The following is a 14,443-nucleotide window of genomic DNA, read 5'->3' as shown; positions in this document are numbered from 1 at the left end:
ATCTGTATCCCTCTGCTCCTCACCTAATCATGCATCTGTCCAGATGCATCTTAAATAAATCTACCGTGCCTGCCTCTATTACCTCTGTTGGCAATGCGTTCCAGGCACCTGCCACCCTCAGTGTAAAATACTTGCCGCATGTATCCCCTTTAAACATTTCACCTCTCACCTTGAAAGCGTGACCTCTCGTTATTGAATCCTTTACCCTGGGAAAAATCTATCTCTATCTATCTTGTCTATACCCTTCATGATTTTGTAAACCTCAATCAGGTCCCCCCTCAATCACCTTGTTTCTAATGAAAACAAACCTAACCTACTCAACCGCTCTTCATAGCTAGCATCTTCCATACCAGGCAATGTCCTCATAAACCTTCTCTGCACCCTCCCCAATGCATCCACATCCTTTGGGTAATGTGGCGACCAGAACTGTACAGAGTATTCTAAATGTGACCGAACCAATGTCTTGTACAATTTTAACATGACCTTCCAGCTCTTATACTCAATACCCCGTCCAATGAAGGCAAGCATACCATATGCCTTCTTGACCACTCTATCTACCTGTGCAGCAACCTTCAGGGTACAATGGACCTGCACTCCCAGATCTCTCTGCCCATCAACCTTTCCCAAGGCTCTTCCTTTTACAGTATAATTCGCTCTAGAATTAAACTTGCCTAAATGCACCATCTCACATTTGTCTGGATTGATCTCCATCTGCCACTTCTCTGCCCAACTCTCCAGTCTCTATATTCTCCTGTATTCTCTGACAGTCCCTTATGCTTTCTGCTACTCCACCAATCTTCGTGTCATCTGCAAGCTTGCTGATCATACCAACAGTGCCTTCTTCCAGATCATTTATGTACATCACAAGCAAACAGTGGCCCCAACACTGACCCTTGTGGAACACCACTGGTCACCTTTCTCCATTTCAAGAAACTCCCTTCAACTACTACTCTCTGTCTCCTGTTGCTCAACCAGTTCTTTATCCACCTAGCTAGAACACCCTGCACACCATGTGACTTCATTTTCTCTATTAGTTTACCATGGGGAACCTTATCAAATGCCTTACTAAAGTCCATATATATGACATCAACAGCCCTTCCTTCATCTATCAACTTGGTCACTTCCTCAAAGAACTCTATTAAGTTGGTAAGGCATGATCTCCCCCGCACAAAACCATGTTGCCTATCACTGATAAGCCTATTCTTTTCTAAATATAAATAGATCCTATCCCTCAGTACCTTCTCCAGCAACTTTCCCACCACTGATGTCAGGCTCACTGGTCTGTATGATAATACTGATGCTTCACACTCTAGTAACAATCAGTCAGGTCTTGATGATGGCCCTGACTCAACACTGCATATGCGAAAGTAAGCCTTTCCTACTTTGTTTGCTGTCTGGTCAACTAAATAGGTGACAACAGGGAGAGTCAACTCCCAGCAACTCTGCAGTGGGAACATGACTTGAATGATTTAATTTGTCTCCAACAAGCAGGAAGGATAGATCTTTTCTAATCAACCTGTACAGAAATGTTAACACACATCACAGGGGCAGGTGGCTCTGAGGCGGGAATTGAACCCGGGTCTCTGGTGCTGTGAGACTACTGCCAGAGACCCGGGTTCAATTCCTGCCTCAGACGACTGACTGTGTGGAGTTTGCACATTTTCCCCGTGTCTGCGTGGTTTCCTCCGGATGCTCTGGTTTCCTCCCACAGTCCAAAGATGTGCAGGTTAGGTGAATTGGCCAGGCTAAATTGCCTGTAGTGTTAGGTGAAGGGGTAAATGTAGGGGAATGGTTCTGGGTGGGTTGGGCTTCGGCAGATCGGTGTGGACTTGTTGGGCCGAAGGGCCTGTTTTCACACTGTAGGTAAGTAAGTTAAGTGTGGGTCCAGATTCAGGGAAAAATAAACAAATGTAGAAAGTGATGTAAACCAGAGTTGAAGAATGAAGTATTTTAAAGCACTATAAATAATATTAGTTATGGGTGAAATGTCTTCATAACTCATTGAGATATAAAATATACAACAGTAACTCTAATGGAGGTTGAGTGAAATGGCTAGAAACACTGTCCCCACTTACTGATTCATGCACTGGAAATCAAGCCCCTCTATTCCAGAGTTCTCACAAATGTGAGAAGACTTAGTCATACTATCCAAAGTCTCCAATTTACCTGACAGATGAACCCAGGTTAAAGGAAAACACTCATCAGATTTCTGTACTCAACATGAAAGTAAATGCTTATTATTTAAATTATTTATAATTTAAATTGTCGTTAACTGGTACAATTCTGAAAATATGAGTTGCTAACTATTAACTCTACAATTTAAATTCTACTCCTTTGTAAACGTCCACCTAAACAAAATGACACACAAAGACAGACAGGTCGTGGATATCAAGAGGGGAAAGGAAAAGAAAAATTAGGGAAACATAATTTGATAGCAGTAATCTGGATAACAGGGTATGATGAGTTGTTTCTTTTGGTTTCTTCCAATTCAATTTAGTTCTTTGCTGTTGCGCACTGATGCTCTCTTTCATTCACCTGTTCAGAGTTCATTCTTTGACTTAAAGACACCTTATTTCTCCTTCAACAGGGAATTTGCAGAGAAAGGCGAGTGAAAGATGTGTAACTGTTACTTGAGACTTTCTGGTACCTTCGCACAGGAGAGGGAGTCAAAACCTATCAGTCCCCAGGATGTCTGCTTCTACTCTCACTGTTCCAGGAAAAACATATTATATAAAATCCATGATGGGTCCTGGCAAAGATTGATTTTTATAATTCTTTCCACAGACTCCTTGGTCTAAAGCAATACCTTCCAATTTTAATTCACAGTCAAAATATAAAAGAAATAAAATATTTGGTCTTTTATAATGCCAATAGAATTTAGACAAACTTGGTCTTATATAAGCAATTTCAGTGAAGTGGAGCCTCTGTCCATTTCAAACAAGTGCACAGATATGGAAATACAGAACCAAGGATAAAGACTTGTATGAGTCCACATCTTTGACTCCATTGAGATCCTACATATATTTGGAGCGTGGAATGCCAATTGAATTGAGGTCTAAGGGTCCACATTTGTGAAGCAGGATAGAATTTCTTCATTAATTTAATGTATTTATTCAGGGCACCAATTATCTACTTTTAGGGTTAAACCGCATAGTATGAGTGTCGGCATTCTACATTGAATGTAATCACAGGGCAAAGGCTGCAATCTAATTCCTTTGACACCAATAGGATTTGGTATGATGCTCATAAACATAAATGCATCATTTATTTCCAAGTTCGCAAATGCTGCAAAGCTTGGTGAGAATGTGAGTTGTGAGGAGGACACAAAGAGGCTTCAAGAGGCTTTAGAAAGTTTGAGTGATTGGGCAAGACCATGGAAAGACTGGAACATTCCTCCGGCTGTGCAATCTAGAACAAGGGGACACAGTCTCAAATTGCCATTTAGGACTGAGATGGAGACCAACTCCTTCACTAAGAGGGGTAAATCTTTGGAATTGTCTATCACCGGAGGACAATGGAAACTCAGTAATTAAGTCAGCTTAAAGAGAGAGATTGAGTACTAATGACATCAAGGGATATAGGGACAGCACTGAGAATATGGCATTGAAGTAGATAATCAGCCTTGACTCAGAATAGAGGAAGAGACTTGATGGGATTACTCCTGTTCTTATGTTTCTGTAGAGGAATTTGGCTGAAAGAAAATTTGATTGAATACTTTTTTAAAAATCAGCACTGTTTGGAACATGTATTTTCATCTTGCAAACTACTGGAAGTATGGAAATGTTTGCAATTTGGCAAATTTCACTATCCCTGCAACACATTTCCTGAAGACCAGCTGTTATGGGTAAGATACTGTAAACATCTCTTGGAGAGTCGACTTGTATGTATTGATCCAAAATGAATTTAATTCCCTCTATGGGTGGTTCATCTGCCTCTAAACAGGTTTGGTCGATTTGTGGAAAGGCATCCAGTTACAGCTGAGCAATGTGCTGCATCAGAGAGATGAGGAACTGGAATAAGCATCTGTTCCCAAATTGCATTAATTTACAGTTGGTTTAAAACTGGTAGCATGAGCTACTGCACAATAAACAAATTAATGGTATTTATATATTGCCTTTTAATTAATAACAGCTGGAAAATCAGCATTTAACTGGCAGCTGCCACACAACCTCGGTATCGGAAGTCAGATGTTTATCAGTGTAAGTTGTGCAATTAACCATTCCCTGATAGGCAGTCTCAAAGGTCATTGCAAATAACATGCTGAAAATGTAACCTTTAAATTGAAAATCGAGCAGTATATACTACGCTTCAGTAACATGGAATTATTGCATTTGAAAATTCGGGGGGCTGAAATACAATTTTACTACAACTATAATGGATTGGCCATCACAACCCTGCCTAATTTCCTCAAATTCCTGATCCAAGACTGATTGATTGTTTAACTTCTTTAATTTTAAAGTTAAAATTCAATTGCATGGTGTTTTTCACTGGCTAAGTGCTGTTCTTTTATCTTGCTTTGTAACAGTCAAGGTGAATTGAAATTACTCATAAGAAACTCATTGATAAACAAATGTGCACAATAAACAGCAGGATGGTTTTCACCGGTAAAATGGAGGTGATCAGGATTGAAAGGGTCTATAAATGATGTCGGTTCTTGGGTACTTTTGTTGTAAGTGATGAATTTAGAAGGCTATGGAGAAATGACCAGAGAATGGGATTAACTGGGTAGCACTTTCAGGAGCCAGCACACACATGATAGCCTGAATGGCCTCCTTTTGTGCTGTAAAAGTCTGTGATTCTGTTGGTCAATGGGACTTTGAAACTTTGAAATAGGCCAAATAAGCAAACGCAGAGTTTGGGATTGGGATGTGCCTGTGCCAGGTGTTTTGATAAGTGTTAGAGGTCACATGAGAAGAAAATTTGAGATCTTTTGTTTGGGAACCAAAGCAGCAGAGTTATTGCTCCAGTTACCAAGGGAAATATGTAGATTGCTACCCCCTTGGACTGCCTCCTCTCTAGTAGCATATCTCATCCAGTGCTTAGTTTGCAGCTGGCTATTTGGGTTTAATTAAGTAACATTAACTCTGCATGAAGGCTCAGGATGCTTGTCAGATAAAAGTGCAACTACAAAATGTGGCCATCTCTTTGATGTCCAAACAAGTGGCTACTAAATGTACTTCACTAGTGAGTCTCCACTCCAAAACTCAAAGTTGACTAGTACTTTAAAAGATTAAAGAAACATGTTGCATTTCTCACGGCCGACGGCAAAATTAAAATAATTTTATCTCGAGTTGAATGCAAACCTTCTTTCAGAATACTTCTATTCCTCTTTCTCTGTGGATTTGTTTGTATGTGATAAAATATGAAGGGCACAAAACATGATATTGAGGGTGTGGTGCTGGAAAACCACAGCAGGTCATGCAGCATCTGAGGAGAAAGAGGATCGTCATTTCAGGCATAAGCCGAAGGGCTTCAGCCCGAAACGCTGATTCCCCTGCTCCTCGGATGCTGTGTGACCTGCTGTGGTTTTCCAGCATCACACTCTCAACTCTGATCTCCAGCATCTGCAGTACTCACTTTCCTCCACAAAGCCTGATATGCAACCAAAGCAGAAAGTGGTAGTGAAACTTAGCAGGTGTGGCTGCAGTTGTGGGATGAAAGCAATGTTTACATTTTGAATATGATGGCTCTTCATCAGAACTGATAGCACCTAGGCAAAGGTGATACTTACACTGAAAAGGAGTTTGGAGTGAGGGTTGGGGAGGGTGTGGGGGTGGTCTTGAAGAGGTATGTGGACCATTGGAGATGGAGTCCACAGAGAGAGAGAAAGAGAGAGAGATGTGAAAGGGATTATTGATAGTAAACGGGACAGAAGAAAAACTGAGTAAGTGACATTGAGAGCTGAGAGTCCCAGCGGATGGGTAGGCTGTGCTGAAAGCAACTCATGTCATAATAAAACAGGGTGTGGGGGTGGCTAAAAGAAATGGAAGGATGGAGTCAGGCTTTAAAGTTATTAAACTTGATGTTGTGTCCTAGAGGCTACAAGCATCATATGTCTTTTCGGATACTGCTTCTCAAATCATGATGTTTACATTCCACAGTGCCCAAAGGAATAATGATGAAAGAAGATTTTTTTGTTATAAACATGTAACACTGCTTGTCTGGTGGTGGATTCTCACCTTTCTGCTCAGAGACACACATTGCCGAGAGACCCATGTTCATGTTTGTAAAAGGAACTTTATGCAATTCAGGTGTTCTCCATTGGATAGAATGGCTGATAAACACAGTGTCTTAGCTTTTTCACTTTTCAAATTCTCTGCATTGTTTCAAAGAGCTTTGAGGCTCACAAAGCAAAATCATTGATCACTGACTGGCTTATCCAGTTGGCTGTTCAAATTCTCTACTTGTCCATTTTCACTAACATGGTGAAAGATCAGAAGAAATAACTAATAAGAACCAAAAGAACTGAAGTTGCTGTATACCTTGGAAGCAAAAGCAGAAATTGCTGAAAAAGCTCAACAGGGCTGGCAGCATCTGTGAACAGAAGCAGAGTTAGGTGATTCTTTCTTAGAACTGTTTCAGGAGAAATAGCTACATCATTTCTTCTTTTCAATGTTGCAAAATGCAAGTTACGGACACTGTAATTGGAGGAGTTGTATGATGGTCTATTCATTCAGGTCAATTTCCTTTACAATTTCCCCAGTACAGTCCACTGGAGTGATGCTTGACTGATTATTCTCTGTTTTAGAAATGACTGATTAATATTTTTTTAAATCTTTTATTTCTATTGATTCACATTGATTCTGTCAAAATATGTGAATGAACTTATTAAATTGGAACAGTGCTAAATCTTTTAGTCAGTAATGCGTTTGGTAATGATAGTAGATAGTTGGGAGAGAGGAATCCTCACACTTGTGTGTTCTTCCCTTCTTCAACAGTTGGCATCTTTGAAAGTGACAAAATTTTTAAAATGCTGAAGGACACAATGTATCTCGAGTATTTTGTAGTTTATTTCAACAGTCACTTACCTTTTCAGATAATACAGCACTGACAGTTTATGTTGCTTTATGACCCAACTCCTCACTTTCATTTCAATATTGATTCTTTGACAGAGCAAGACATGCAATACTTCCTGAAGCTTTGCTTCCTTTGTTAAATCCTATACCTTAAAACAGAAGTCAAAATGTATTTGCTCAACATTTGTTCATCAGCCTTGTTGTAATTTGTGGCTTATACAATGAAACCTTAATAGTTAATCCAGCCAAGTAGCATAATGGAACTTAAGTTGTTCCACAAGGTGCTGCAAAGTACTAGAATAAAAGAATACCAAAAAAATAAATGCTAATTTCAATAGCTCCTCTCTATTCTTTAAACACCCCAAAGCAATGTATAACCAAGAATGAATTTTGAGTTATGATCAGTGGTCTCATGTAGGAAAACTAGGCAATGCATTTACATGTAGCAAGATTCTGTCAACAATAGCAAGATAAATGACCAATAACTTTGTTTTGGGGGATTTGGTTGAGTGAAAGGGAGATCTTTATTTTTTAAATAATATTTTCAATGTTTTCTATTCGACTGAAGAAGTAGACAGAGTTTAAGTTTATCATCTGGTCCAAAACTTCACATCTCAAACAATACAGCCTTCCCTCAGGACTGCACTGAAAGGGTTACAGATACGTTCCAATGGAGTTTGTCAAGAAAGGTATTCTTGTGAAAAACGGATAAATAATGTATGCTTTGGAGTTGGCTGAGCCAACAAGAAATTGGATTGTATGCCCACATAGCCATGTCAATATGACATACTCTTCATGGAGCAGCCCTTTGTTTTATAAACCAGAAGTGAGATTCCTCTGCCCAACTATTGTCCACTGTTGGAATGAAGAGACATGCAGTTCATTTATGCTTGTCAAAACTCATTAGTCTTTCTCCACGACTCCCAGCTGTGGAGTTAAATACTTCTCTTTCTGGTTAACTATTGTATTATATCTAAACTGTTACTCTTAACAAATCCAACAAACTGTCTAAAAATTCCTTCCAAATGGATGATTACCTATTTAACTAATTGTGGTCCCAAGCCCCCAAAATCTAACATTCTTCGTGGAATCTTATAGAAGCCTGAACAATGTGGGTGATGGCAAGAAGTCTGGGAGAATTACATGAGAAGTCCAGCAAAGCCTACCTCACATTGGCAGCAACTAGCTGCATTTTCCAACTAAGTCTGGGTGTCAAGATGATGCTCTTGTAGGATTATGCTCTTGAAGTTGCACCCCTGATCACTGTGAATCCAATATGGAAGACAGAAATGGACAAATTAATCACACAGTAACATTCGGGCTTTAGTTGAAGTGTTTTTGCTGTATTTGGGAATGGCCTGTATGAACTTGGTGAAGATATCAGTGAGTATAAGAATGTGCTCAGTCCCATTCTACTGGGGTCAAGGACTGTAAAACTCTTAGATATCTTTTAGTGATCAGGGATCCCATACTGAAGTGAAGTCACTTTCCTGCTTTGGCCAAAGTAAACCTCTCATTATTTGACAGCAGCCATCAATGTCAACAGCCATCTTGGAGCAGTAATGCCTCTGGGAACGGTATTTGTATTTTCTGCCTAGATATGTCCTGCTACATCATAAACTGCTAACAACACTTGATAGTCAAGGCTGTCAGAAAGGATAAGTTTCTTCATTGTCTTTCCTTGTCATGAACCAGTTGCCAGAGGACTCCTTCCTTCCTGGCCCAGTTTCTGTGTTGGTTTGGACTTCACTATTTGCTGGTGCTGGGTTGGTGGATGTTGGGCCTCTCAATAAAGGTGCAATCTACTGATGTCGGTCTTACTCAGCTGAAGCTTTCCGATGTCCACTTTTCTTTTCTTTCTCTCCTGGCACATGGATATTTCTGGCTGGACCAGCATTTACTGCCTGGCCCTAGCTGCCCTTAAGAAGGTGTTGTTGAGCTGCCTTCTGAATCACTGCAGTCCATTTGATATAGATAAACTCTCAATGCCCTTTGGAAGGAATTCCAGGATTTTGACCCAGCAACAGTAAAGAAACAGCAAAATATTTTCAGGTCAAAATGGTGGGTGGCTTGGAGGGGACCTTGCAGGTGGTGATGTTCCCATGTATCTGTTGTCCTTGTCCTTCTGGATAGAAGTGGTCATGAGTTTGAAAAGTGCTGTCTAAGGATGTTTGGTGAATTTCTGCTGTGTATCTTCTAGATTGTGCATACTGATGCGACTGAGTGTCAGTGGTGGAAGCAGTAGATGCTTGTGGATGTGATGCCAATCAGGTAGGCTGCTTTGTTTTAAATGATGTCAAGCTTGTTGAGTGTTGTTAAGGCTGCAACCATCCAGGCAGGTGAGGCGTATTCCATCACACATCTTACTTGTTCTTTGTAGATCGTGGACAGGAATTCAAGATTCAGAAGATGAATTACTTGCTGCAGTATTCCTAGCCTCTGACTGGCTCTTGTAACCATTGTGTTTATATAGTAAGTCCAGTTGAGTTTCTTGTCAATAGTTAACCCCAGGATGTTGATAGTGGGGGATTCAGTGATGGTAACACCATTAAATGTCAAAGAGTTGTTGTTAAATGTCTCTTCATGAATATTGCTTGCCATTTGTCAGCCCAAGCCTGGATATTGTCCAGATCTTATAACATTTGAATATGGACTGCTTCAATATTTGAGGAGTCATGAATGATGCTGAACATTGTGCGATTGTCAGTAAATACACCTACTTCTTATCTTAAAATGGGAAGAAGGCCATTGATGAAGCAATGAAAATGGTTGAGCCTTGGACACAACCCTGAGGAATCCCTGCAGAGATATCCTGGAGCTGAGATGACTGACCTCCACCAACATAGCTGTCATCATATGTGCCAGGTATGACTCCTGCCAGCAGAGAGTTTTCCCCATGTGCATTGATTCCAGTTTTGCTAGGGCTCCTTCATGTAGCCTTGATGTCAGGGGCTATCACACTCACCTCAGCTCTGGGATTCAGCTCCTTTGACTATGTTTGAACCAGGGCTGTAATGAGGTCAGGATCTGAGTGGCCGTGGCAGAACTCGAACTGGGTATCACTGAGCAGGTTATTGCTGAGCAGGTGCTACTTGACAGCACTGTTGGTAACACCTTCCATCGCTTTACTGATGATGGAGAGTAGACTGATGGGGCAATAATTGGCTGGGTTGGATTTGTCCTGCTCTTTGTGCTTTCCAGATAGATTGCAACAATGAAATCATATCTGTCTCTCCCTGTCTGCACATGATTTGCAAAGACAAATGAAGACAATCAAGATTCTGCTGGAGGATGCAAATGGAGTCTTCAAATGCAAAGGCTGAGCTCCCTTTGATGCTCTTTGAAGCCTTGAACATCTTTCCCTGCCACTCCTGCAGCATTCTCTCATTTCCTTAGCAAATCATGAAGTGGGGCAAACAACTGCACAGACTTGCACAGATCTCCTATAGTAACCAGCCAGACCGAGGAATCAAAACAGTTCTCTTTGCATATTAGGCAGAGCTATGCATGCACTCCTCAGATTTTTTGCATCATCAGGAATAATGCATTCCTTGTTGACTCTTGTCTGGAACAGTTGACACTTCTTTGGTTTTACTTTCAAGTTAAACTACAATTAATGGGTGAAGATATTGTCTAATCTTGCAATGTCTACTCAAATGTTGAGGAAACAATGAGTACATGTCCAGATAGATATCGATGGATCAGAAATTAAGTGCCAAAAGCTTTATCAATCAAACACGTGAAGGTGGCAGGGGCAAGACAAAGAAAATGGCACTCCATAGACCATAAGAAGTAGGAGTAGGTTCAGGCCATTTGGCCCATTGAGTCTGCTCCACCATTCCATCAGGCCTGATATATTTCTCTTCCCTATTCTTCTCCCTTCTCTCAGCATCCTGTGATCTCTTTACCAGTCAAGAACCAATACATGTCTGTCTTAAATGAGTTGGCCTCCACATATCTCTGCAAAAAATGAGTTCCATGCATTCACCGTTCTGAAACTAAAAAAAAATCCACCTCATCTCAGTTCTAAAGGTCGTTCCTTCACTCTGAGGCTGTGGCCCCAGGTCCTAGTGTCTCCTAATAGTGGAAACATCATCCCTCAGTACCAGTTTGGAATGCCATCTTTTCAATGTCTTGTTCAGTGATGGGTAACTAGAGCTTACAGAGAGAGACCTTCCATGAAACTCTCCAAAATTTGGCATTTAACTGATTTTTGGTAAAATTCATCTGTTCCCTTTCTTTACCTGTGGTGCAGGGTGTTTATTGGCTGTTCCCAAATGCACTTCCCAGCTCACATTGGTCCATATACTTTATCCAGGCTTCTCAGTATTCCGTGAGTTTCGTTGAGATCCTCATCGTTCTTTTAAACTCAATCAAAAACAGTTCCGGAACCTTCAACTGCTTCTTACATGATGAGTCATTCCTTTCCAGGATCGGTTTTGTAAACATCTTTTGGACAACCTCCCAGGCCAGCACATCCTCCCTTAGATATGGAGCCCAAAACTGCTCACAATATAGCAAATGTGGTCGATCACAACTTTATACAGCCTCAGCAGTACATCCCTGCTCCTGTATTCTTTCCTTTTTGAGATGAATGCTAACATTTCATTTGCCTTTTTAACTACCAACTGAAACTGCATGTTAACTTTAAGAGAATTGTGAAATAGGACTCTCAAGTCCCTTTGTACTTCAGATTTCCAAAGCCTTTCCACAATTAGGAAATAATTTAACCAGTCATTTTTCCCACAAAGTGCATAATTTCTTACACTTTGTATTCCACCTGTCACTTCTTTATTCAGTCTCCTAGTTTGTCCAAGTCCTTCTGCAGCCCCCACCCTGTCCCTCCAATTATCTTTGAGTCATCTACAAACCTAGCAACAATGCCCTCAGTTCATTCATCCAGATTGTTAATGTACAACGTGAACAGTTGTCTTCCTAACACTGACCCCTGTGGAACTCCACCAGTGATTGGCTGCTATCCTGAAAAATACCCATTCATCAGCATTCCTACCTTCTACCAGTCAGCCAATCATCTATCCATGCCGATACCTTGCCCCTTACACAATGGGCTCCTGTTCAATGCCTTGCCAAATGTCTTCTGGGCCTTTTGCTGAGATATTTGTATCATTGATAGTCAAAGGTGAGGTGCCAGAAGACTGGAGGTTGGCAAACGTGGTGCCACTGTTTAAGAAGGGCGGTAAGGACCAGCCAGGGAACTACAGACCGGTGAGCCTGACGTTGGTCATGGGCAAGTTGTTGGAGGGAATCCTGAGGGACAGGATGTACATGTATTTGGAAAGGCAAGGACTGATTAGGGATAGTCAACATGGCTTTGTGCGTGGGAAATCATGTCTCACAAACTTGATTGAGTTTTTTGAAGAAGTAACAAAGAGGATTGATGAGGGCAGAGCAGTAGATGTGATCTGTATGGGCTTCAGTAAAACATTCGACAAGGTTCCCCATGGGGGATTGATTAAAAGGTTAGATCTCATGGAATACAGGGAGAATCAGTCATTTGAATACAGAACTGGCTCAAAGGTAGAAGACAGAGGGTGGTGCTGGAGGGTTGTTTTTCAGACTGGACGCCTGTGACCTTAGTGGAATACTAAAAGGATCAGTGCTGGGTCCTCTACTTTTTGTCATATGCTCACATCCAAATCATTTATGCAAAAGAGGTACAGTTAGTAAGTCTGAAGATGACACCAAAATTGGAGGTGTAGTGGACAGCGAAGAGAGTTACCTTAGATTACAACAGGATCTTGACCAGATGGGCCAATGGGCTGAGAAGTGGCAGATGGAGTTTAATTCAGATAAATGCGAGGTGCTGCATTTTGGGAAAGCAAATCTTAGCAGGATTAATACACTTAATGGTAAGGTCCTAGGGAGTGTTGCTGAACAAAGAGACCATGGAGTGCAGGTTCATAGCTCTTTGAAAGTGGAGTTGCAGGTAGATAGGATAATGAAGAAGGCGTTTGGTATGCTTTCCTTTATTGGTCAGAGTATTGAGTACAAGAGTTGGGAGGTCATGTTGCGGCTGTACAGGACATTGGTTAGGCCACTGTTGGAATATTGCATGCAATTCTGGTCTCCTTCCTATCGGAAAGATGTTGTGAAATTTGAAAGGGTTCAGAAAAGATTTACAAGGATGTTGCCAGGGTTGGAGGATTTGAGCTATAGGGAGAGGCTGAACAGGCTATGGCTGTTTTTCCCTGGAGCATTGGAGGCTGAGGGGTGATCTTATAGAGGTTTACAAAATTATGAGGGGCATAGATATGGTAAAGTCTTTTACCTGGGGTTGGGGCGTCCAGAACTGGAGGGCATAGATTTAGGGTGAGAGGGGAAAGATATAAAAGAGACTTAAGAGGCAACTCTTTCACACAGAGGGTGGTACGTGTATGGAATGAGCTGTCAGAGGAAGTGGTGGAGGCTGGTACAATTGCAACATTTAAGAGGCATTTGGATGGGTATATGAATAGGAAGGGTTTGGAGGGATATAGGCCAGGTGCTAGCGGGTGGGACTAGATTGGGTTGGGATATCTGGTCGGCATGGACGGGTTGGACCGAAGGGTCTGTTTCCATGCTGTACATCTCTAGGACTCGATGACATCCACTGGCTCTCCTCAGTCTAACTTGCCTATTGCTTCCTCAGAGAATTGTAACAGACTTATCAGGCATGATATGCCCTTGATGAAACCTTGCTGAATCAGTCCTATTTTACTATGTACATCCAAGTACTCTGCAATCTCAACCTTCATAATGGACTCTAAGATTTTACTAATAACCAAGGTGAGGCTAAGCAGCCTATAGTTTCCTATCTTCTATCTCCCTCCCTTCTTAAACAGGAGTGTTACATTCACCATTTTCTACTTCTCTGGGAGCCACCCTGATTCCAGTGATTCCTGAAAGATCACCACCAATTCCTCTACAATATCCTTAGCTATCTCCTTCAGAACTCTGAAGTGTAGTCCATCTAGTCCAGGTGAGTTATCCACCTTCAGACCTTTCAGCTTCCCCAGCACCTTCTCCTTAGTGATGGCAGCTACACTCACCTCTGTCCCCAATCCTCTTGAAATTCTGGTAAGCCACTGGTGTCCTCCATCGTGAAGGCTAATGCAAAGGTCCACATGATTGGTAGCACATCCACAAGCATTCCTACCGTCCACCAGTAGCAGCAGTGTGTACTATCTACAAGATGTAAGGCAGAAATGCACCAAAGATCCTCAGACAGCACCTTCTAAAACTATGATCACTTCTATCCAGAAGGACAAGAGCAACCAGTATATGGGAAGACCACCACTCTACATTTCCCTCCAAGCATTCTCCATCCTGCATTGGAAATATATTGCTATTCCTTCACTGTTGCTGGATCAAAATCCTGGAATTCCTACCCAAAGGCAGTATGGACCCACCAACAGTACATGGACTGC

Source organism: Chiloscyllium punctatum, chromosome 15 (genome assembly GCF_047496795.1).
Source record: "Chiloscyllium punctatum isolate Juve2018m chromosome 15, sChiPun1.3, whole genome shotgun sequence".
NCBI classification, from domain to species: domain Eukaryota; kingdom Metazoa; phylum Chordata; class Chondrichthyes; order Orectolobiformes; family Hemiscylliidae; genus Chiloscyllium; species Chiloscyllium punctatum.
The sequence above is the reverse complement of the archived record's forward strand: the minus strand, read 5'-3'. Positions refer to the sequence as shown.